The following is a 22,764-nucleotide window of genomic DNA, read 5'->3' as shown; positions in this document are numbered from 1 at the left end:
TGTCTCTCAGACCACAGTGCAATCAAATTAGAATTTGCGATTAAAAAACTCACTGAAAACTGCACACCTACATGGAAACTGAACAAGCTGCTCCTAAAGGACTACTGGATAAATAATGAAATGAAGGCAGAAATAAAGATGTTATTGGAAACCAATGAGAATGAAGATACAACATACCAGAATCTCTGGGACACATTTAAAGCAGTGCCTAGAGGGAAATTTATAGCACTAAATGCCCAACAGAGAAAGCAGGAAATATCTAAAAACGACAACCTAACATCACAATTAAAAGAACTAGAGAAGCAAAAACAAATTCAAAAGTTAGCAGAAGACAAGAAATAACTAAGATTAAAGCACAACTAAAGGAGATAGAGATATGAAAATCTCTTCAATAAAATCAATGAATCAAGGAGCTGGTTTTTAAAAAGCTCAACAAAATAGACCATTAGCCTTAAAACCAAGTACTGCATGTTCTCACTCATAAGTGGGAGTTGAGCAATGAGAACACATAAACACAGGGAAGGGAACATCACACACTGGTTACTGTTGGGGGATAAAGGGCTAGTGAAGTGACAGCATTAGGAGAAATACCTAACGTGGATGACGGGGTGAGGGATGCAGCCAACCGCCATGGCACATGTACACCGATGTTACAAACCTGCCTGTTCTGCACATGTACCGCAGAACTTAAAATACAATAAAAAAATAAAAATAAAAATAAACAAATAATTTTGACAGGCTAGAATAATAGACTTAAAATAACAAAAGGAATCATAACAGGTATGTATTAGTTTACTATGGCTGCTGAAACAAATTACCATAAACTTGGTGGCTTCAAACAACAAACACTTATTCTACTGTTCTGGAAGTTAGAAATTGAAAATCAATGTCACTTGACCAAAATTAATGTGTCAATAGGGCCACACTTTTCAGAAACTGTTGCCTTTTCTGGCTTCTAGAGCTTCATTCCTTTGTCCCTTCCCCCATCTTCAAAGCCATCAGTATCATAACGTGTTTTAGTCACCACATTGCCTTCTTCTCTGGTCACACATCTCCTTCTGTTTCCCTCTTGCAAGCACGTTTATGACACCATTATAGCTGTATTAGTCCATTCTTGCATTGCTATAAAGAAACACCTGAGACTGGACAATTTATAAAGAAAGGAGGTTTTATTGGCTAATAGTTGTGCAGGTTGTACAAGAAGCAGAGAGGCATCTGATTCTGGGAAAGCCTCAGAAGGCTTATAATCATGACGTGAAGTGGGAGAAACCACATCCCATAGAAAAAGCAGGAGCAAGAGAGAGAGAGGCAGAGAAATGCCACAAACTTTTAATCAACCAGATCTCATGAGGACTCACTAATGCAAAGACAGCAACAAAGGGATAGTGCTGAAACATTCATGACAAATTCACTCTCATGATCCAATCATTTCCACCAGGCCCCACTTCCAATAATGGGGGTTACAACTCAGTATGAGATATAGGTGAGGATACATATCCAAATTATATCAGGGTTCAGTCAGGTTGTCTAGGATAATGTCCCAATATCAAGGTCCTTAATTTAAAAGGCTCTCCAACAGAGTCCCTTCTACTATATAAGGCAACATTCACAGGTTCCAGGGAGTAGGGCTGAATATCTTTCGGAGCCAATTGCAAGGTATAAACATAAAGTAACCATCTGGGTTAAAATATAAACTTTTTCAAAAATAAATAAACTGTTTCAAGTTGAGAGTAGGGAAGAAACATAGATAAAGAGCAGCTTATTTAAAATAAGATTAGTAGATGCAATCAATATGATCATTGGTGTGACTTGGTTACAAAAAAAAATCCTAGTGTATTTATCAAAAGAAGTAGAGGGTACAGAATATTAGACAACAGGCCTAGCTATATCACACTTACAATATTATACAACTATGTACCACATAACAATGTTTCAGTAAATGATGGCCCACATACACAAAAGTGGTCCTATAAAATTATAATGGAGGTGAAAAATTCCTATCCCCTAGTGACATCATAGCCACTGCAACACTGTAGTACAATGTATTACATGTTTGTGGTAATGCTGGTGTAAACAAACCTACTGTACTGCCACTCATATAAAAGTATATAGCACATACAATTGCATATAGTACATAATAGTTGACAATAAATGACTGTTATTAGTTGATGTATTTATTATATTACACTTTTTATCATTGATTTATAGTGTACCCCATCTACTTGTTTTTAAAACTTAACTCTAAAACAGCCTCAGGCAGGTCTTTCAGAAGCTATTCCACAAGAAAGCATTGTTATCATAGGAGATGACAGCTCCACGTGTGTTGTTGTCCCTGAAGACCTTCCAATGGGAAAACATGTAGAGGGGGAAGATGGTGAAACTGCTTATCTTGACCCTGAATAGGCCTAGGCTAATGTATGCGTTTTTATCTGAGTTTTTACAAAAATCTTAAATAGTAAAATATAAATAAATAATTTTAAAAGCTTATAGAATAAGAACATAAAAAGAAAATATTTTGTACTGCTGTACATGTGCTTTTATTTCAAGCTAAATGTTATTACAAAAGAGTCAAAAGTTTAAAAAAGAGTAAAAGTTTATAAAATAAAAATGTTATACTAAGCTAAGGTTAATTCTTATTGAAGAAAGAAAAACATTTTTAATAAATTTAGCATAGCTTAAGTGTACAGTGTTTTATAAACCCTACAGTAGTGTGCAGTAATGCCACAGGCCTTCACATTCACTCACCATTCGCTCATTGACTCACCTAGATCCACTTCTAGTCTTGCAAGCTCCATTCATGGCAAGTATCCTATAGAGGAGTACCATTTTCAAAGTTTTGTACTATATTTTTATTGTCCCTTTTCTATGTGTAGACATACACATTTTATGTCCCTTTTCTATGTTTCTGTTACAACTTCCTATAGTGTTCAGAACAGTAACATGTCATACAGGTTTGTAGCCTAGGAGCAATAGGCTATACCATATAGCCTAGGTGTGTAGTAGGCTATACCATCTAGGTTTGTGTAAGTATACTCTATGATGCTCACACAATGACAAAATTGTCTAATAATGCTTTTCTCAGAATATATTGCCAACATTAAGCAACACCAGACAGTAGTTTGTTTCCACAATTTGAAAAACAATGAAAAACTGATGCATTTCTAGGGAGAAATAACTATGATGATGAAAGAATTTAAAAGTTTTTTCCATAAGAAATAATGTTTATGGTATATATGCCAAACACTGTTTTAAATATATTACTTGTATTAACTAATTTAATTATTTTAATAACTCTATGATACTATGTGTTAATTGTCCCCATTTTCCAGAAGAACCAAGGCACAAATTAAGTAACTTGCTCAGAAACACATACAATAGTAAACTTCAAGGCCAGGTTCAAATCCAGGCAATCCCACTCTGGAGCCCACAACTTAGCTATATTGCTTTGCTAAGGCACCAGGAAATAAAAGAGCAATTTCAGAAGGCAGGGGGAAGAAAACTGTCCTTAAATAACTGAAGGATTAACAGGTAGAAGAGGGATTAGAATTAGTCTGTTTCATTATAGAAAGTAAGACCGAGACTAAGGGCTGAAAATTACCAATTTGAAGTTCAGTAGGTCATTCTGAATCTACTTTATGAGGTCATGTGTCTCCCATTAACAGAAATGATTAAGCAGAAACTGAAAAAGAACACATGGTAAATATCCTACAGAGAAGTACCATTTTTAATCTTTTATACAGCATTTTTACAAGTTGCTCTGGGTGAGTCAATGAGTGAGTGGCAAGTGAATGTAAGGGCATCCATCCACTGCTGAAAATGTTCTAGTATCTAGATAGAGTTCTGAATACAAATCACTGCTAACACTAAAGAAAACCACACAATTGCAATCATGGTGGAAAGGAGGTCCGTGTAGCTTGCAAAAGTCTCCCAAGAGGAACGCTTTCACTATCACCCGAAAGGGAGGTCTTCTTATCTCCCTTTTGAGAGTCACTATCATTGATGATTTTTAGAGAGATCATAGGATTCAGCAGTAACTTGAAAGATTTTATGAACATTAATTTTAACCAGCAGGCTGGAAACCTTACACAGGCTAATGTAAAATTATCACCATCACCATCCCAATGATATATCTTGGGTCCACAGATTATATTAAGACAATGGACTCCAAATATTTTTTAAATGATCCATAATAGCTAATACATTTTACATCATTACTAAGTGCAAAAGTGTTTCCTAAATAGTACTTCTCCTTACTATGTCCCAATGCACACTGATATTTTCTATTCCTATTTCAACTTTTAAAAATTACTGATAATAACACATGAAATTGATTGCATGACTCCAACCAATGGGTTTCATCTCACGGTATGAAATATTTTGAGCTAAGAGTAATATTTACCTGTTGCTTTCCAAGTATTTCTGAAGTTTTCTACTGACACAAACAACAGTTTTTTGTACTCTCAGTTCCTTTAATGATCTTCACCTAATCTCCCTCCACCTTAGCTGAGCTACCCTGTCCTATGTCAGATCCTAAATCTTTAATTTAATGATACCACTTCGAAAGTCTCATTTTCATGCATACTTCTTTCTATCACCCTTATCTTTACTGGCTCTCTAGAGTATGAGCACTCATAAAATTATTTGATTGCACATCTAATACGTTCACCTTGACACCTTTGACTCTTAATCACCCCTATGTCTTCTCATGTCTTTATTCAGTGTAGATTCTAAATTCCATCACCATAATTAACCCTTCTATATATCTTCAACTCCATTGCCAGTCTTTGGCTTTGTTGTATTTCCTTGGCAAATTGCCAACTCTAAATTCAATTAACCCTGCTCCTTTCTCAAACAATTCAGTACTAAAGCCATTACGTGGAATAAAGAGAAAGCAAGAAAGATGTCCACAGCAGGGGATGTAGCTGTGTTGGCTTGCTATGGGGTGTCAGTGCCCTGACAGGATTAGGAGGCCATTTACCTAGAAGGCATCCTGGTATGCCAGACTCCAAGGGAATTGAGAAGGGCATCGATGATGAAGGGAAGGCATCTGGTGTTAGTATTGGAGCTAAATGTAATGATGGGGGCATCCATTAGACTCAGAAAGGAGACCTAAAGAAAACACTCAGAACCTGGGTGCATTATAGAGTGTGTCCACTTAAAGGGACAGCCAGAGCATCAGAACCCAAGAAGGATAAGGGAGGTATCCATGCTTGGGGTGCTCTGGCATGGGATATTAGAGCTCAAGTAGAGTAAAGTGGGTGTCCACATTGGAGGCCAGCCCAGCATTGGGTATCAGAGCCAAAACAAGGTTAGGAGCCTATCCCTGTAGAGGTGAAGCCTGGCATGGGTTGTCAGAGTCAAAGCATGAAGAATGTCTTAGTCTATTTGGGCTGCTATAACAAAATACCATAAATTGAGTAGTTTATAAACAACATACATTTTTTTTCTCACAATTCTGGAGACAGGGAAGTCCAAGATCAAGGCTTTAACAATTCAGTGCCTGGTGATGGCCACTTCCTGGCTCACAGACAACCTTTTCTCGGTAACCTAATATAGCAGAAGGAGCAAAGAAGTTCTCTCAGATCTTTTATAAGGGCAATAACTAATAACATTCATGAAAACTCTGTGCTTATAACCTAATAACCTCCTAAAGGCCCCAACTCCGAACAGCCTCACATCAGTGATTAGGTTTCAGCATATGAATTTCAAGGTGGGGGCAAAAACATTTAAACCACAGCAGTGAAAATTATATCTGTGTGGAGAGGGTGTGCTGGAATGGGAAGTCAATTCCTGAACAAGATAAGGAGATTATCTGCATCCTGGTGTAAATGGGAGATTAGTTGCAAGGAAATTTCTCAAACAAGTAAATACATTAAGAAAAATAGAAGCCAGGTTTCTTATTGCTACAAAAAAAAAGAGAAAATAAGAACAAACCCTGTGATATAGGATTGCCTTTAGAATTCACAGTTTTTTTTTTTTTGCAAGATTTTATCTTTTGATTATTTTCATTTGAAGATCATACAAACTCTACTACAGAAAGCAAAGCATAAAATAAAAATTACCACTCCTCTATTTGTTCAATATTATTTCTATGTGTTGGAAGTGAGTATTTATAGTTATTTTTTTCAGGGATAAATCCATAAAATAGTAGCATTATGATGTTGGTAGTGAGGATATTTTAAATATTCATGTCATTTATAAGCCACAGTTTCTTTCTTCTTTGGGAAAAACAAATAGATTTGTTTGGATATATTGTTCACAGGCATACTAATCTCTTTTTTTGTCCTCTTTCAACACTTATATTTATTGACATCATTTATTAATAACTTAATTATATATGTATTGATTGAATACATACACAGTTTTTAATATTTATAGATAGATATAAAAATAAATACAGATGTAAATACAGTGCATGTTATCTTCAAAAGTGCCAAGGTCATAGAAGGCTAGGAAAGAGAAGGAAACTGTCTCAACTGAAGGATACTAAAAAGATATGACAAATAAATGTAACACATGATTTTGAAGTGATTGTGTTTCATAAATATGTGTATATATATATAAACACAACTGATAGAATGCAAATTAAATCTGAGGATTAGATTGTAGTGTTATATCATTGTTACTTTGCTGGATTCCCTGTGAGCATGTAGGAGAATATCATTGTTTGTGGCAAATATGCACTAAAATATTCAAGGGTGATAATGAATCAGGTCAACAACTTACTCTTAAATGGTAGTTTTAAAAAGTTCTTTGTATTAGATGTCCAACATTTCTCTAAATACGTGATTCTTTCAAAATCTTTGTTTTTTCATTTTTTTGAGACAGGGTATGGCCCATACTGAACTGCAATGGCACAATCAGAGCTCACTGTAACATCAAACACCTGGGCCCAGTGATCGTCTCATACTTCCGAGTAGCTGTGACTACAAGTGCTTCAAACTATGCCCGGCTGATTTTTTTTCTCTTTTGTAGACATGGGGTCTCACCGTGTTGCCCAGGCTGGTCTTCAACCTCTGGCCTCAAGTATTCCTTCAGCCTCAGCCACACAAACTGGGGTAATATAGGCATGAGCCATTACATGCAGTCTCTAAATCTTAAGAAAAAACAGACCACCACAAAACCATGGTGATTTCCTTTCACATTTTTGAATTTTCTTTGTTTTTAATTTTTGTGGGTACAAAGTAAGTTTATATGGAGTACATGAGATGTTTTGAAACAGGCGTGCAATGAAAAATAATCACATCAAAGACAATAGGACATCCAACTCCTCAAGTATTTATTCTTTGTATTACAAACAATCCAATTACACTTTTAGTTACTTTTAAATGTACACTTAAGTTATTATTCACTACAATCACCGTGTTGTGCTTGCAAATAGGTCTTATTCATTCTTGCTAATTATTTTTTGTATCAATCAATCATTTTCACCTCCCCACCCACATCCCTCACTACCCCTCCCAGTCTCTGGCAATCATCCTTCAACTATATCAATGAGCTCAACTGTTTCAATTTTTAGATCACACAAACAAGTGAGAATATGTGATGTTTGTCATCTTGTGCCTGACTTATTTCATTTAACATAATGATCTCTAGTTCCATCTACCTTGTTGCAAATAAAAAGATCTCATTATTTTTTATGGCTGAATAATATGTCATTGTGTATAAGTACCATGTTTTCTTTATCCATTTATCAGTTGATGGACACCTAGGTTGCTTCCACCTCTTAGTTATGTGAAAAGTGCTGAAAGAAATATGAGAATGCAACTATCACTTAAGTATACAGACTTCCAGTCTTTTCTTTTTTATTGTACTTTAAGCTCTGAGGTACATGTGCTCATGCTGTAGGATTGTTGCATTAGGTACACATATGCCATGGTAGGTTTGCTGTCTCCATCCCCCGGTTGCCTACATCAGGTATTTGTCCCAATGTTATCCCTCCCTAACCCTCCCACTCATTGCTATCCCTCCCCTCCTCTGGCCCCCCACCTTCTAATCTACCCCAGTGTGAGATGTTCCCCTCCCTGTGCCCATATGTTCTCATTGTTTATCACCCGCCTATGAGTGAAAACAAGTGGTGGTTGGTTTTCTGTTCTTGTGTCACTTTGCTGAGAATGATGGCTTCCAGATTAATCCATGTCCCTACAAAGGACATCAACTCATTGTTTTTTATGGCTGCATAGTATTCCATGGTGTATATGTGCCACATTTTCTTTGTCCAGTTTACCATTAGTGGGCATTTGGGTTGGTTACAGGTATTTGCTATTGTAAACAGCACCACAACGAAAATACATGTGCATGTGTCTTTATAACAGAACAATTTATAATCCTTTGGGTATATACCCAGTAATGGGACTGCTGGGTCAAATGGAATTCTATTTCTAGATCCTTGAGGAATCTCCACACTATCTTCCATAATGGTTGAACTAATTTACACTCCCACCAACAGTGTAAAAGTGTTCCTTTTTCTCCACATCCTTTCCAGCATCTGTTGTCTCCAGATTTTTTAATAATCACCATTCCAACTGGTGTGAGATGGTGTCTCAATGTGATTTTAATTTGCATTTCTCTAATGACCAGTGATGATGAGCATTTTTTCATGTGTTTGTTGGCCACATAAATGTCTTCTTTTGAAAAGTGTCTGTTCATATCCTTTGCTCACTTTTGAGTGGTTTTTTTTTTTTTTTTCTTGTAAATCTGCTTTAGTTCTTTGTAGATTCTGGATATTAATCCTTTGTCAGATGGGTAGTTTGCAAATTTTTTTTCCCATTCTGATGGTTGCCAGTTCATTCTAACAATTGTTTCTTTTGCTGTGCAGAAGCTCTTAAGATTAATTACATCCCATTTGTCTATTTTGGCTTTTGTTGTCATTGCTTTTGGTGTTTTAGTCATGAAGTCCTTGCTTACGCCTATGTCCTGAATGGTTTTGCCTAGGTGTTCTTCTAGAGTTTTTATGGTGTTAGGTCTTATGTTTAAGTCTATAATCCATCTGGAGTTAATTTTTGTTTAAGGTGTAAGGAATGGGTCCAGTTTCAGCTTTCTGCACATGGCTAGCCAGTTTTCCCAACACCAGTTATTAAACAGGGAGTCCTTTCCCCATTGCTTGTTTTTGTCCAGTTTGCCAAAGATCAGATGGTTGTAGTTGTGCAGTGTTGCTTCCAAGGCCACTGTTCTGTTCCATTGGTCTATATGTCTGTTTTGGTATCAGTACCATGCTGTTTTCATTACTGTAGCCTTGTAGTATAGTTTGAAGTCAGGTAGCATGATGCCTCCAGCTTTGTTCTTTTTGTTTAGGATTGTCTTGACTATGTGGGTTCTCTTTTGGTTCCATGTGAAGTTTAAAGTGTTTTTTTCCAGTTCTGTGAAGAATGTCAGTGGTAGCTTGATGTGGATAGCACTGAATCTATACATTACTTTGGGCAGTATGGCCATTTTCATGATGACTGTTCCTGATCATGAGCATGGAATGTTTTTCTATCTGTTTGTGTCTTCTCATTTCCTTGAGCCGTGGTTTGTAGTTCTTCTTGAAGAGGTCTTTTACATCCTTTGTTAGTTGTATTCCTAGGTATTTTATTCTCTTTGTAGCAATTGTGAATGGGAGTTTGCTCATGATTTGGCTGTTTGTCTGTTATTGGTGTGTAGGAATGATTGTGATTTCTGAACATTGATTTTGTATCCTGAGACTTTGTCGAAGCTGCTTATCAGCTTAAGGAGGGTTTGGGCTGAGATGATGGGGTCAGGTATATACCCAACAATGGGACTGGTGGATCATATGGTAGCTCAAACTTTTAGTTTTCTGAGGAGCCTCCAAACTATTCTGCATAGTGGTTGTAATAACTTACATTCCCACCCACAGAGTACAAGTGTTGCCTTTTCTTCACAACCTCATAGCCATTTATTATTGTCTGTCCTTTAAATATAAGCCATTTTAACTGGGGTGAGATGATATATCATTGTAGCTTTTATTTGTATTTCTCTGATGATCAATGATGTTGAGTGTCTTCTCATATGCCTGTTTGCCATTTGTATGTCTTCCTTTGAGAAATGTCTATTAAAATATTTTGCCCACTTTTTTAAATCAAATTATTAGATTTTTTTCTATAGAGTTGTTTGAGTCCCTTATATATTCTGCTTACTAATCCCTTTCCAGAGTCATACTTCTCAAATATTTTCTTGGATGCTATGGATTGTCTCTTCAGTTTGTTGGTTGTACCCTTTGCAGTACAGAAGCTTTTTAACCTGATGTATTCCCATTTGTTCATTTTTTGCTTTGGCTGCCTGTGCTTGTAGGGTGCTGCTCAAAAAATCTTTGCTTACATAAATGTCCTGCAGATTTTCCCCAATGTTTTATGGTAGTAGTTTCATATTTTGAGGTCTTAGATTTAAGTATTTCATCAATTTCAATTTAATTTTTGTGTATGGCAAGAGTAGGGGTTTAGTTTCATTCTTCTAGATATGGTTATCCAGTTTTCCCAGCATCATTAATGAAAGAGACTATGTTTTCCCCTGTATACATTCTTAGCATCTTTGTCGAAAATGAGTTCAGTGTAAGATTATGGATTTAATCCTGGATTCTCTATTCTGTTCCATTAGTCTGTGTGCCTGTTTTTATGCCAGTATCATGGTGTTTTGGCTCTGTAGTGGAATATTACTTTAAGTGAGGTAGTGCAATTCCTCCAGTTTTTTGCTTTTTGCTTAGAAAAAAGGGTCTTTTGTCATGCCTTATAAACTTTAGGATTCTTTTTTCTAATTATGTGAAGAATGACTTTGGTATTTTGATAGGGATTGCATTGACTATGTAGAGTACTGTGAGCAGTGTGAACATTTTAACAATATTGATTCTTCCAATCCATGAGCATGAAATATTTTTTTCACTTTTTGGTGACCACTTTAAATTCTTTCATCAGTGTTTTACAGTTTTCACTATAGGAATCTTTCACTTCTATGGTTAATTGAAGGGGTTTAATTTTATCTGTGCCTATTGCAAATGGAAATATTTTGCAATTTCTTTTTCATATTGTTCACTGCTGACATATAGAAATGCTTCTGGGTGTTGTTATGTCGATTTTGTATCCTGCAACTTTGCTGACTTTTTCATCATTTCTAGTAGTTTTCTTGCGGAATTTTAAGGTTTTAGGTTTTTTTGTTTTGTTTTGTTTTTTGTTGTTGTTGTTGTTTCCCATTTATTTATTTTATTGCATTTTAGTTTAAGGTTTATTTAGAAAAATATAAGATCATATCATCTGCAAACAAGAATAATTTGATTTCTTCCATTCAAATTTAAATGCCCTTTATATCTTTTTCTTGTCTCGTTGCTCCAGCTAGGAATTCCAATACTGTGTTGAATAACAGTGGTGGCAGTGAGCATCCTTGCTGTGTTCCAGAGCCTAAAGCAAAAGCTTTCAGTTTTTCCCCATTTAGTATGAAACCAGCTTTGGGTCTGTCATATATGGCTTTTATTATCTTGAGGTAAGCTCCTTCTAACCCCTGTTCTTTACAGATTTCTATCATGAAGCGATGTTGTTAAATTTTATCACGTCTTTCCACATCAATTGAAATGGCCATATTTTTTTATCCTTCATTCTGTTGATATAATGTAAGTCATTGATAGATATATGTATTTTGAACCATTCTTGCATCCCAAAGATAAATCTGAGTTGGTCATGATGAATGATCTTTCTTTTTTTTTTTCCCCATTTATTTATTTTATTGCATTTTAGGTTTTGGGGTACATGTGAAGAACATGCAAAATTGTTGCATAGGAACACACGTGGCAGTGTGATTTGCTGCCTTCCTCCCCATCACCTACATCTGGCATTTCTCCCCCTGCTATCCCTCCCCAGCTCCCCACCCCCCACCGTCCCTCCCGTATTTCCCCCCAACTGATCCCAGTGTGTAGTGCTCCCCTCCCTGTGTCCATGTGCTCCCATCGTTCAACACACGCCTATGAGTGAGAACATGTGGTGTTTGATCTTCTGCTCCTCTGTCAGTTTGCTGAGAATGATGGTTTCCAGGTTCATCCATGTCCCCACAAAGGACCCAAACTCATCGTTTTTGATGGCTGCATAATATTCTATGGTGTATATGTGCCACATTTTCCCTCGATGAATGATCTTTCTAATACATTGTTGAATTCAGATTACTAGAGTTTGTTGAGAATTTTTACACCAATGTTCATCAACAATATTAACCTGTAGTTTTTTTTTTTTTTTTTGATATGATTTTGTCTGGTTTTGGTAATACTGACTTCATAGAATGACTGTGGAAGTCTCCCCACTTCCTCTAATTGTTGGAATAGTTTGAGTAGGACTGGTATTCATTCTTTAAAGGTTGGGTAGAATTCATCAGTGAAGCCATCAGTTCTCAGGCTTTTATTTATTGGTAGACTTGTTATTGCAGCTTCAATCTCATTGCTTGTTATTAGTCTGTTCAGGTTTTGGATTCCTTTCTGGTTCAAACTAGATAAGTTGTATGTGTCTAGGAAATCGTTGATTTCTCCTAAATTTTCCATTTCATTAACATAGTTGCTCATCATAGCCACTAATGATCCTTTGAATTTCTGTAGTATCAGTTGTAATGTCTCCTTTTTCACTTCTGATTTTATTGTATCTTCTCTAATTTTTCTTAGTTTGGCTAAACGTTTGTAAATTTTGCTTAACTTTTCAAAAAAGTAAATTTTTGTTTCCTAGATCTTTTGTATTGTTTTCTTCATTTAATTTCATTCATTTCTACTCTGATCTTTATTATCAATTTTATTCTACTAATTTTCGGTTTGGTTTGTACTTGCTTTTCTAGTCCTTTAAGATGAATTGCCAGATTATTTATTTCAAAGTTTTCCTCTTTTTGATGTAGACACTTGTAGATACACACTCCCCTCTTAGGACTGCTTTTGCTGTATCACATAAGTTTTGGTATGTTGTGTTTCCATTTATTTGTTTTAACACATTTTTCAATTTCCTTCTTAATTTCTTCATTGACCACTGGCCATTTAGAAGCACATTTTTAAATTTCCATGTACCTATGTAGTTTCCCAAATTCCTCTTGTTATTAATAACTAGTTTTATTTCATTGTGGTCAGAGAAAATGTTTGATATTATTTCAATTTGTTGAGACTTGGTTTGTGATGTAACTCATGGTCTACCCTTGAGAATATTCCATGTGCTGAGAAAAAGAGTGTGTATTCTGCAGCCACTGGATGATAAGTTCTGTAAATATCTATTAGATCCATTTGGTCTACAGTTTAGATTAAGTCTGATTATGTTTTGTTGACTTTCTGTCTGGAAAAATCTATCCACTGCTGGAATTGGGGTGTTGAAGTCTCTAGCTATTATTGTATTGAGGTCTATCTCTCTCTTTAGCACTAATAATATTTGCTTTATATACCTGGATGCTCCATTGTTGGGTCCATATATGCTTTAAATTGTTACATCATCTTGTTGATTTGACCTCTTTATCATTTTATAGTGATCTGGATTTCTTTTTATAGTTTAATATGGAAATCTATTTTGTCTGATATGATTATAGCTATTCCTGCTTTTTTTTTTTTTTTGGTTTCTATTGGCATTGAATATCTTTTGCCATCTCATCATTTTCAGACTGTGTGTCTTTATAAGTAATGTGTGTTTCATGTAGGCAACTGATCAATGGGTCTTATTTTTCATCCAATCAGCTACTCTATATGTTTTGATGGAGGAGTTTATTCCATTTACATTTGATGTTATTATTGATAAACAAGAACTCACTCATGCCAGTTTGCTATTTGTTTTCTGGTTGTCCTGTGATCTTCACTTTCTTTTTTCTTTTCTTGCTATGTTTCTTTACTGAAGGTGACTTTCTCTGGTATTATAACTTATTTTATTTATTTATTTTTATTTTTTATGTATCTGTATGTTTTTTGGCCAAGTTTTAAAGCTTGCAAAACTATCTTATAAGCCATTATTCTAACCTGATAACTACATATTAGTGTTTGCATTAAAAAAAAAAAAGCAAAAAGAAAATTAATAGAAAGTCTAAGAACTTTGTCCCCCTGCTTTTTAACTTTTTAGAACTCATATATTTTTTATTATGCTTTAAGTTCTGTGGTACGTGTGCAGAACGTGCAGATTTGTTACATAGGCATACTCGTGTCATGGTGGTTTGCTGCATCCATCACTCCATCATCTACATTAGGTATTTCCTAATGTACAATGGTATCCTTCCCCTATCCCCCCAGCCCCTGCTATCCCTCCCCTAGCCCTCCATCCCCCAACAGGCCCCAGTGTGTGATGTTCCCCTCCCTGTGTCCATGTGTTCTCATTGTTCAATACCCAATTATGAGTGAGAACATGTGGTGTTTGGTTTTCTATTCTTGTGTCAGTTTGCTGAGAATGATGGTTTCCAGCTTTTAATATCTTACTGTTTCTACTAATATCTTATTGTACTATGTCTTAAAAAGTTGTTGCAGTTATTATTTATTTTTTATTGATTCATCATTTAGTCTTTCTACTTAAGATATGAGTAGTTTACACACCACAACATGTTATAATAGTCTGTTTTTCTGTATACTTACTATTACCAGTGAGTTTTGTATCTTCAGGTGATTACTTATTGCTTATTAACATCTTTTTCTTACTAGTTGAAGTACTCCCTTTAGCATTTCTTGTAGGATAGGTCTGTTATTGGTGAGATCCCTTAGCTTTTATTTGTCTGGGAAAGTCTTTATTTCCCCTTCAAGTTTGAAGGATATTTTCACCAGATATACTATTCTAAATAACATTTCCTTTATTCTTATCATCTGAAGCATACTGTTTAGTTACCCTGTTTCCCAAAAGAACACAGCCTCTGTGACCAGTTAACTAAGAAATTATTTCCTTGGCAGCAAACCCAGCATTCCATTGCTTACTCTTGTAAATAGCAAGAAAGTAATTTATTAGTAGAGTTTGATAGAAAAATTCTTTAATCAAAACAAGTTTAAATGTTGAAACTTATGGCCTAACTAGAATAAATCTAAGTTAAAACTGTATAAGGACCAAACAAATAATGACTGGTATATATGCAGGTTCTCTCAAAACAGTGATTCCTAGTTCCACTGTAAGACCTCTTAAAAACAAAAGTTCAATTCTGTAGATGAAAACAGTTATCCCAGAGGGTTAACCATACATATCATAAACAGATGCTGGTCTTAAACCATTTATTCCATATGCATATAGTTTCAAAACATGAGAAGTAGCCTACTTATTGAAAAATGCCAAATGACCTAATATTCAAAATATTTTCAAAATGCTATCCTTTACTTAACATACTCTTAAATTTTGTTCACCCTGATTTAGTCCATACACGTCAATGTACAGACTGTCAAAGTACTATGTTGAAACAACTAATGTTTGTATTATTGGAATCTAGAAATGAAAATAAAACTTCCAATATAGCCATGCTTTCAAATAGGTAAGTTTCCTTATATAGCATTTATTGTATTTATTATATAAGCATCATGGATTTTTTTCTTCCAATTAAGAACGATTTAGTGCCTTCTTAAAGACATTTTTAACAACATAGAAACTTAAGACATTCTCAAAAATAAACTTGTTTAGTTTTCAGTTTTAGTTACTAGCGCCTGACTGTAAAAGGACCTTAAATGATTTAACCCTAAAGCCAGATTCATTCCTATATATACCCAGTCTGTTATCTGCAGAGAAGTCATAAGACTTCACTGAATGCCCAGCCACAAAACAAAATTACCTTCACATATTACCATAAGTTTTATAAGTTGTAGAATTCTCAATCAATTCAATGTTGGTTAACCAGTTGTCATATCAAAGGAAAAAAACAAAAAAAAAAAACATACAGGCCACACATTGTTCCAAAGCAGCCAGATAATGTAGCACAATGTAGACTGTGAAATTAAATTAACTTTTGATGAAAGGGGAGTACTTTTATAGAAGTAATATTTTATCTACCATAAAAATGCTCAACTTCTACAAAACCCACAAACAGTGAAAAGACAGTCTGGTAAATCCAAGGTTTCTAAAAACTATGCAGAAAACCCCATGGTATTTGGGAAAGGGGGAAAGGTTTATACAAGTAGCAGTTTTAAAAATGTAACTTTGTTCTACTAATGATTACACAATAAAATACACACACTAATTGAAAATATGCTACAACCATGTCTGGAAAAGCAGTTTAACATTTTTTAAATGGATTTTACCTCACATTTACTGTATAATGTAGCTGTTAATACTGCACAAGGACACTTAGAGATAATGTTTAATTACTTTAAAACAAAGATAAAGCAATTTTCTCCCTCAAAACAAGTTTTCAACATCAAAATCTGCTTATAAAAATTTAAAACTTCCATCAGTCTATTTTAAATGAAAACTATCACAAACTTCTCAAGTGTTATCTGTATTCCAGATATGTCAACTTAGTTGTCTAGTGTAGAATCCTTCAGAGATATTTCAGTCTCTCTCTCTTCACTGGATGGCTTTTTCTTCATGCTGGCTTCATGGTTTTCTTAGCTCTCGTCATTGCTCTCCCCATTATGTTGTGGCTGGTTACCGTCTTGAGCATCAGATTCCCCATTTAGAGTCTTTGACCCTGTTTGTTCCCTTTCTAGCTTTTTGTTTGGCCCTTTCTTCCCTTGATCTTTGGTTTTATTCACTTCGTCATGCTGTTGTTGCTCAGCAAGAGATTTATTCAGCACTCGTGTGATCACAGAATCGCCTTCACCAACCAAAAACATGTTTCTTAAACTTGTTATACAACATTGTAGACTTTTCCATGATAACCTAACTTTGAATCGCTGTATTTTTTTCAGTGTAGTAATCATCTCTGTGTGTTTCTGAGCTTGTTGCATTGTGACCTGAGGTGAAGCAAGTTAATCGAAGGTCTCAATGCATCTGTACTCATCAAGATTATCAATTTTGACTGAATTTTTAATCTCAGCATGTACCCTTTGAAGTCAAGAATCCATTGATGTTTCTCACTTCTTCTCCACTTTCTTAACTTCTGGCTTCTTTCCTTCATCTTTATTCCACTGCTCAATTTCCATTTGCTCCTCTTGCTTGCATTTTCGATCTGCTGCTTCTGTCTCATGTTGGCCTTTCAGCACATTCCTTCTGTGAATAGTCTGAAAGTTCCTCCCATCTTTTCTCTTCTTTTCACCTTCTAGATCATATCCTTCTTCTTCAGAATCAGAGGTTGATGTAACTCCTGTTTTAGCTAAATTTTTCCTTTTTGATTCAACTTCTTTCTTCCACTCTTTTTTGTCTGGCTCTTTTCTTGGCTTATCTTCTTCCTTCTGGTCCTCTTCCTCCTTCTTAAGCTGCTTTTTAGGTTGTTTTTCCTCTTGACCCTTTTTCTTTTGTCCTCTTCAATAACGATGTCACTCTCTGAAGGACAGAACTGTTTAACCACTTTGGGTCTGCCTCTTGGTTTTGGAATCTTGACTGCTGTAGCTGCAGGTCGTCCTCTTTTAGGACCCACTTTTAGATTAACAGATGCTGTTGCTCTTGTCACTACTCCTGCCTTCTCAGTTTCTACTTGTTTTTCTGTCTTTCTCTCTCCTTTGGCAGCTTTTGGAGTAGTTATGTCAACTGTTTTAGTCACATCCTCATAGCTGACCTTTACTTCATGGTATCTTCCTTTGAAACACTGGCTTCCTTTTCTCCAACTTCAACATCAGATGATGCATTTGATTGTTTAGTTGCTGCCTGTTGACTTGAAAATTTCACTTTCAGATTGTTATCTATCGCCCATAAATCTTCATTAAAACATTTTCTTTTATTTGGTTTGTCATACTTTTCCTTATTTTCGAAGTAAGGAAATATATCCTTTGGTCCTAAAAAAGCAGTCTCATGGGTTCCAAAAAAGAAAATGGGTAGTTTTTGTAGGTAGCTTTATAGCTCCATCATAAACTTCATCTACTCAAGCTGGTCAATGGGAATAACTTTTCATCTTGGCGAAGATAAGGTCTCCAGATTTGAAATCACGAGTCATGTTTCAGACGAGCAGCTGGGGGTCCAAAGCCCGGGAGGTGGTGTGGAGATGTGGCGGCATGGGGATGCGGGCGGTGGACTCAAGCTGTGCTCCCGGGCCAATGGGTGGGGGAGGATGCCTTGGGGCTTCTGGACACACCTGCTGGGGCCATGGATTCCAAGGTTGAGGTTACTCACTGGATGCCTATACCCACATCCACGCAAGCCACTTGTGCCATGAGCTGCCACAGAGGCGTCTCAATGGCTCCAAATCGCAACCGCTGCCACCGCTGCCACCACCGTAGTTGCACTGCTCAAAAGTCTTTATTTCTCCTTCACGTTTGAAGGATATTTTCACCAGAGATACTATTATAGAGTGAGAGTTTTATTTTTATTTTGTTTTTTTTTGTTTTTCTTTAGCACTTCTTATATATCATGCCCTCTCTCCTAGCCTGTAAGGTTTCTACTGAAATATCTACTGCCAGATATTTGGACATTCCACTGTATGTTAATTGTTTCTTTTCTCTTGCCGCTTTTAGAATTTTTTCTTTATCTTAGACCTTTGGGAGTTGGATTATTAAATGCCTTGAGGTAGTCTTCTTTCAGTTAAATCTGCTTAGTGATCTATAAACTTCCTGTAATATCTTTTTTCTAGGTTTGGGATTTCTCTCTTATTATCTCTGAATAAACTTTCTACCCCTATCTCTCTCTTTCTCTACTTCTTATTTAAGGTCAATAACTCTTAGATTTGCCCCTTTGAGGATATTTTCTAGATTCTATACATGTGCTTCATTGATTTTATTCTTTTTTCTTTTGTTTCCTCTAACTGTATTTTCAAAAAGTCTGTCTTCAAGTTCATTACTCTTTTTTCTGTTTGGTAAATTATGCTGTTGAGAGACTCTAATGCAGTCTTCAGTATGTCAACTGAATTTTTCAGCTCCAGAATTTCTGCTTAATTTTTTAAAATTATTTTAATCTCTTTGTTAACTATATATGAGAGAAATCTGAATTCCAACTCTGTGTTATCTTGAATTTTTCTATGAGTTTCCTCAACACAGTTATTTTGAATTATCTGTCTGAAAGATCATATATCTCTTTATTGGGATTAGCCCCTGGTGGCTTAATTAGTTCAACTGGTGAGGTAATGTTTTCCTGAGTAGTGTTGATGCTAGTATATTTTCTTTGGTTTTTGGGTATTGAAGAGCTAAGGATTTATTGTAGTCTTCACTGTATAAGCTTGTTTGTACTTTTCCTTCTTGGGAAGGATTTTCGGATATTTGAAAGTATTTACATGTTATGTTCTAATCTGTATCTGCTTTTGTGGGTAACCCCAGCCCAGTAACGCAGTGGTTCTTGCAGACTTATAGAGGTAATGCCTTGATAACCCTGGACAAAATTCAGAAAAATTCTTTGGATTACCAGGCATATGCTTGCACTCTTCCCTTACTTTCTCCCATGCAGAGTCTTTTTCTGCACTCTGAGCAACCTATAGTAGGGGTGGAATAACATAAGCACCCCTGTGGCCACCACCACTATGACTGTGCTGGGTCAGATCTGAATCCAGTACAGCACTAGGTCTTGCCCAAGGCCTGATGTAACCACTCCTTGGCTACTGCCTATGTTCGCTCCAGGCCTTGGGTCTCCTTAATCAGAAGGTGGCAAAGCAAGCCAGGCCAGGGCTGTATTTTTTCCTTCGGGGCAGTGAGGTCCCTCTGGTCCCAGGTGGGTCCAGAGGTGCCATCCCAGTGTTAGAGACTGAAGTTAAAAACCTTACAAGTCTACCTAGTGTTCTCTTGTACTGCCACTCAGTTGGAACTCAAACCACATGACACAATCATTATGTAAAGTGAAATAAGCCAGGTGCAGAAAGAGAAACATCACATGTTTTCACTCATTTGTGGGGTCTACAATTGAACTTGTGGAGATAGAGAGTAGAAGGATGGTTACCAGAGACTGAGAAGGGTAGTGGGGGGCTTTGGGGAAAATGGGGATAACTAATGGGTACAAAAATTAGAAAGAATGAATGAGATCTAATATTTGAAAGCAAAAAAATGGTGGCTATAGCAAATAATAATTTATTAGTACATTTTAAATTAACTTAAAAAGTATAATTGGATTGTTTTAACACAAAGGATAAATGCTTGAGGGTATGGATGATCCATTTTCTACAATGTGATTGCTATGTGTTACATGCCTATATCAAAATGTCTCATGTATCCAATTACTATATACACCTGCCATGTACCCAAAAAATTAAAACAAAAGAAAATTCCTCAAGAGAGCTGTCTGTTCTCCCTGTCTCCATACCATGTATTGTCACTCTCCTGAACACACTTCTATCACTTTGATTTCAAGCCTCCACTGAAATCTCTCTCACTAAGATGACTGATAATCTCCATATTGCCAAATCCTATATTCAATTCTCAAACTACATCTAGCTTGATCTCTCAGCAACATTTGTGACAATTGGTTATTCCCTCATTCTGGAAACATCTACTTCACTTGGATTTCATGACAATAATTTGTTCTTATGTTCCTCCTACCTTACCAGCTACTCATTCTCATCTCTTTCATTAGATTCTTTTACTTCCTGAACTATAAATGTTGGAATGTTCCAGAGCTGGTCCTAGGACTTATTCTCTTCTCTGTCTATACTAATGCACTAAGTCATCATACTGAGTCTCATAACTGTATTTACAATTTATAATCTGATGACTTCCAAAGTTATATCTCCATCCTTGAAATACATATTGGTAAATCCAACTTTGTATTAGACATTATTACTCACATATCTAAAATGTAACAAACTCTTAATTCCCAGCCCTAATCCCACCAAACTTGGTTTTCCTCCATTGTTTCCCTTCTTGGTAGATGGCGCCACCACTAACTTTGTTGCTTAGAATAAAATCCTTGAAACAACCATTGAATCTTTCTCTCACATCTAAAATGCAATCCATCACCAAATCTTGTTAGTTTTACCATTAAAATATGTCCAGAATCTCTGGAACAAGATGGTGTGCTTTTCCATGCTGCCATCCTCTAAATTCAACTAAAAACTCTAAAAATTACTGAACAGAAATAATAAAAGGATTCTAAAATATGGTAAGAAAGTGTATGAATTAGCAACCAAAAGATTTGAGGAATAAGAGTGCTATGAGTTCCCTGAGTTTTCTTTTTACTTCCTAAATATCCCAAACTAGGCATTGGGGAGACCTGCAATACAGAACTGCCAACAGGCATAAACAACAACGACAATAACAAAAGCAAAAACAAATTTAACCCTGCTTTCTCTGGCCTACGTTCTGGTAAAAAGCCCAACAGGGACCTTAGTGGAGAGCCTCAACTCCTGTTCTACAACTAAAGTTCCTGGAGATAACCCGATTTGCACAGAGAGGCAGCTGCAAAGGTCCTGGAAGATCCAACTTCCACCCAAAACAAGAAAATCAGCATGTGAGCTGATCTGCTCACATAAGTAGCTTCCAAACCCTGATGTGCCATCTTAAGTCCTGATCCACAACTAGAACACTGAAAGCTCACTGATAGTAGCAGAGAAGCTCCAGCAGTTCAACTCAAGCCTGGCTCAACACCTGTGGCACTTGCAGGCTGGTTTACTTGCAGTGGAAGCAGAGAATGGCTGGTCCCACCGAATTTCCATTCCAAACCCAGGAGGACACCACCATTTCCTAGTCCTCTATTGACTGGCACAAGAAGACCCAGTCCCAGTGGCTTCTGCCTCAAACTCTGCAGGATAAGGTGGCTCAATGATACCAGGTGGCCCAGGAGAGTACTCTGTGCCATGGCAGATGACACTAATAGGGAATGAATGGGAGCTGCAGCATCAGAAGGACAAAACACATCATAATGGCATTAAAATGGCTCTGAAAACAAACTTGTCATTAGTTTAAACTCCACAATAGTAGGCCAGAACCTATATTCTAAACCTAAAAAGGATCATTGCTTGCTAAAACAGAAGATTTAAACAGGATCAAGAGATTCCTAAATAGTAACCAAAATATCCATGATGAAATGGAAAATCACTCCTTATGCAAAGAACTAGGAAAACGACAATTTGACAGAGAAAATATAATTAACTGACACTAATACCAAGATTACCCTGAGGTTGGAGTCATCTGATAAAGGTGCTAAAACTGCTGTCATAAAAGCTGCTTCAACAAGTAGTTAAAAATATTTTTAAACAAAGGCAAACAAAGATATAGGATATATATTTTTTAAAAAGAATCAAATGTAAATTATAGAATTAAAAAATACAACAGCCAAAATAAAATTAAAAACTCACCAGATGGATTCAATACTAGATTAGAGGTGAGAAACAACAGAATCAGTTAAGTTAAAGATATATCAACAAAACTTACTCAATCCAAACAAAGAGAAAATAGTATTAAAAAAAAAAAAAGAGAGAGAGAGAGAGAGCCTCAGGGATCTGTGGAACAATAACAAAAGATAGGACAACTAAATGTTATACAGAATCCCAGTTGGAGATGAGAAAGAATGTGTGGCTGAAATAGTATTTGAATAATAACAAGAAACAGAGGCAAAAAGCCAGGCATGGTAGCTCATTCCTGTAATTCCAGTGCTTTGGAAGACTGAGGTGGAAGGATTGTTTGCAGCCAGGAGTTCAAGACCAGCCTGGGTAACATGGTGAGATCTGATCTCTACAACAATAAAACAAAAAGCCAGGTATGGTGGCACATGCCTGTAGTCTTAGCTACAGGGTCACTTGAGCCCAGGAGTTCAGGGCTGCAATGATCTGATTGCACCAGTGAACTCCAGCAGCCTAGGTAATAGAGCAAGA

General features: G+C 36.1%; 1 protein-coding gene and 1 pseudogene across 4 annotated transcripts in view; both read right to left on the bottom strand.

Annotated features, from left to right (window-relative positions):
- Nucleotides 1-22,764, bottom strand: part of ZC3H12B (zinc finger CCCH-type containing 12B) — a 504,463-nt gene that overhangs the window by 417,474 nt on the left and 64,225 nt on the right. The gene's annotated exons all lie outside the window — the stretch shown is intronic.
- LOC116535024 lies at nucleotides 14,918-19,877 on the bottom strand (annotated as a pseudogene). The gene has a single exon (XR_004262006.1). The product of XR_004262006.1 is annotated as a PC4 and SFRS1-interacting protein pseudogene (transcript).

This window comes from Sapajus apella, unplaced genomic scaffold (assembly GCF_009761245.1).
Source record: "Sapajus apella isolate SASKATOON/1434 unplaced genomic scaffold, GSC_monkey_1.0 scaffold91, whole genome shotgun sequence".
Taxonomy (NCBI): Eukaryota; Metazoa; Chordata; class Mammalia; order Primates; family Cebidae; genus Sapajus; species Sapajus apella.
Note: the sequence above shows the minus strand (reverse complement) of the source record. Positions and strands in the feature narration are given on the sequence as shown.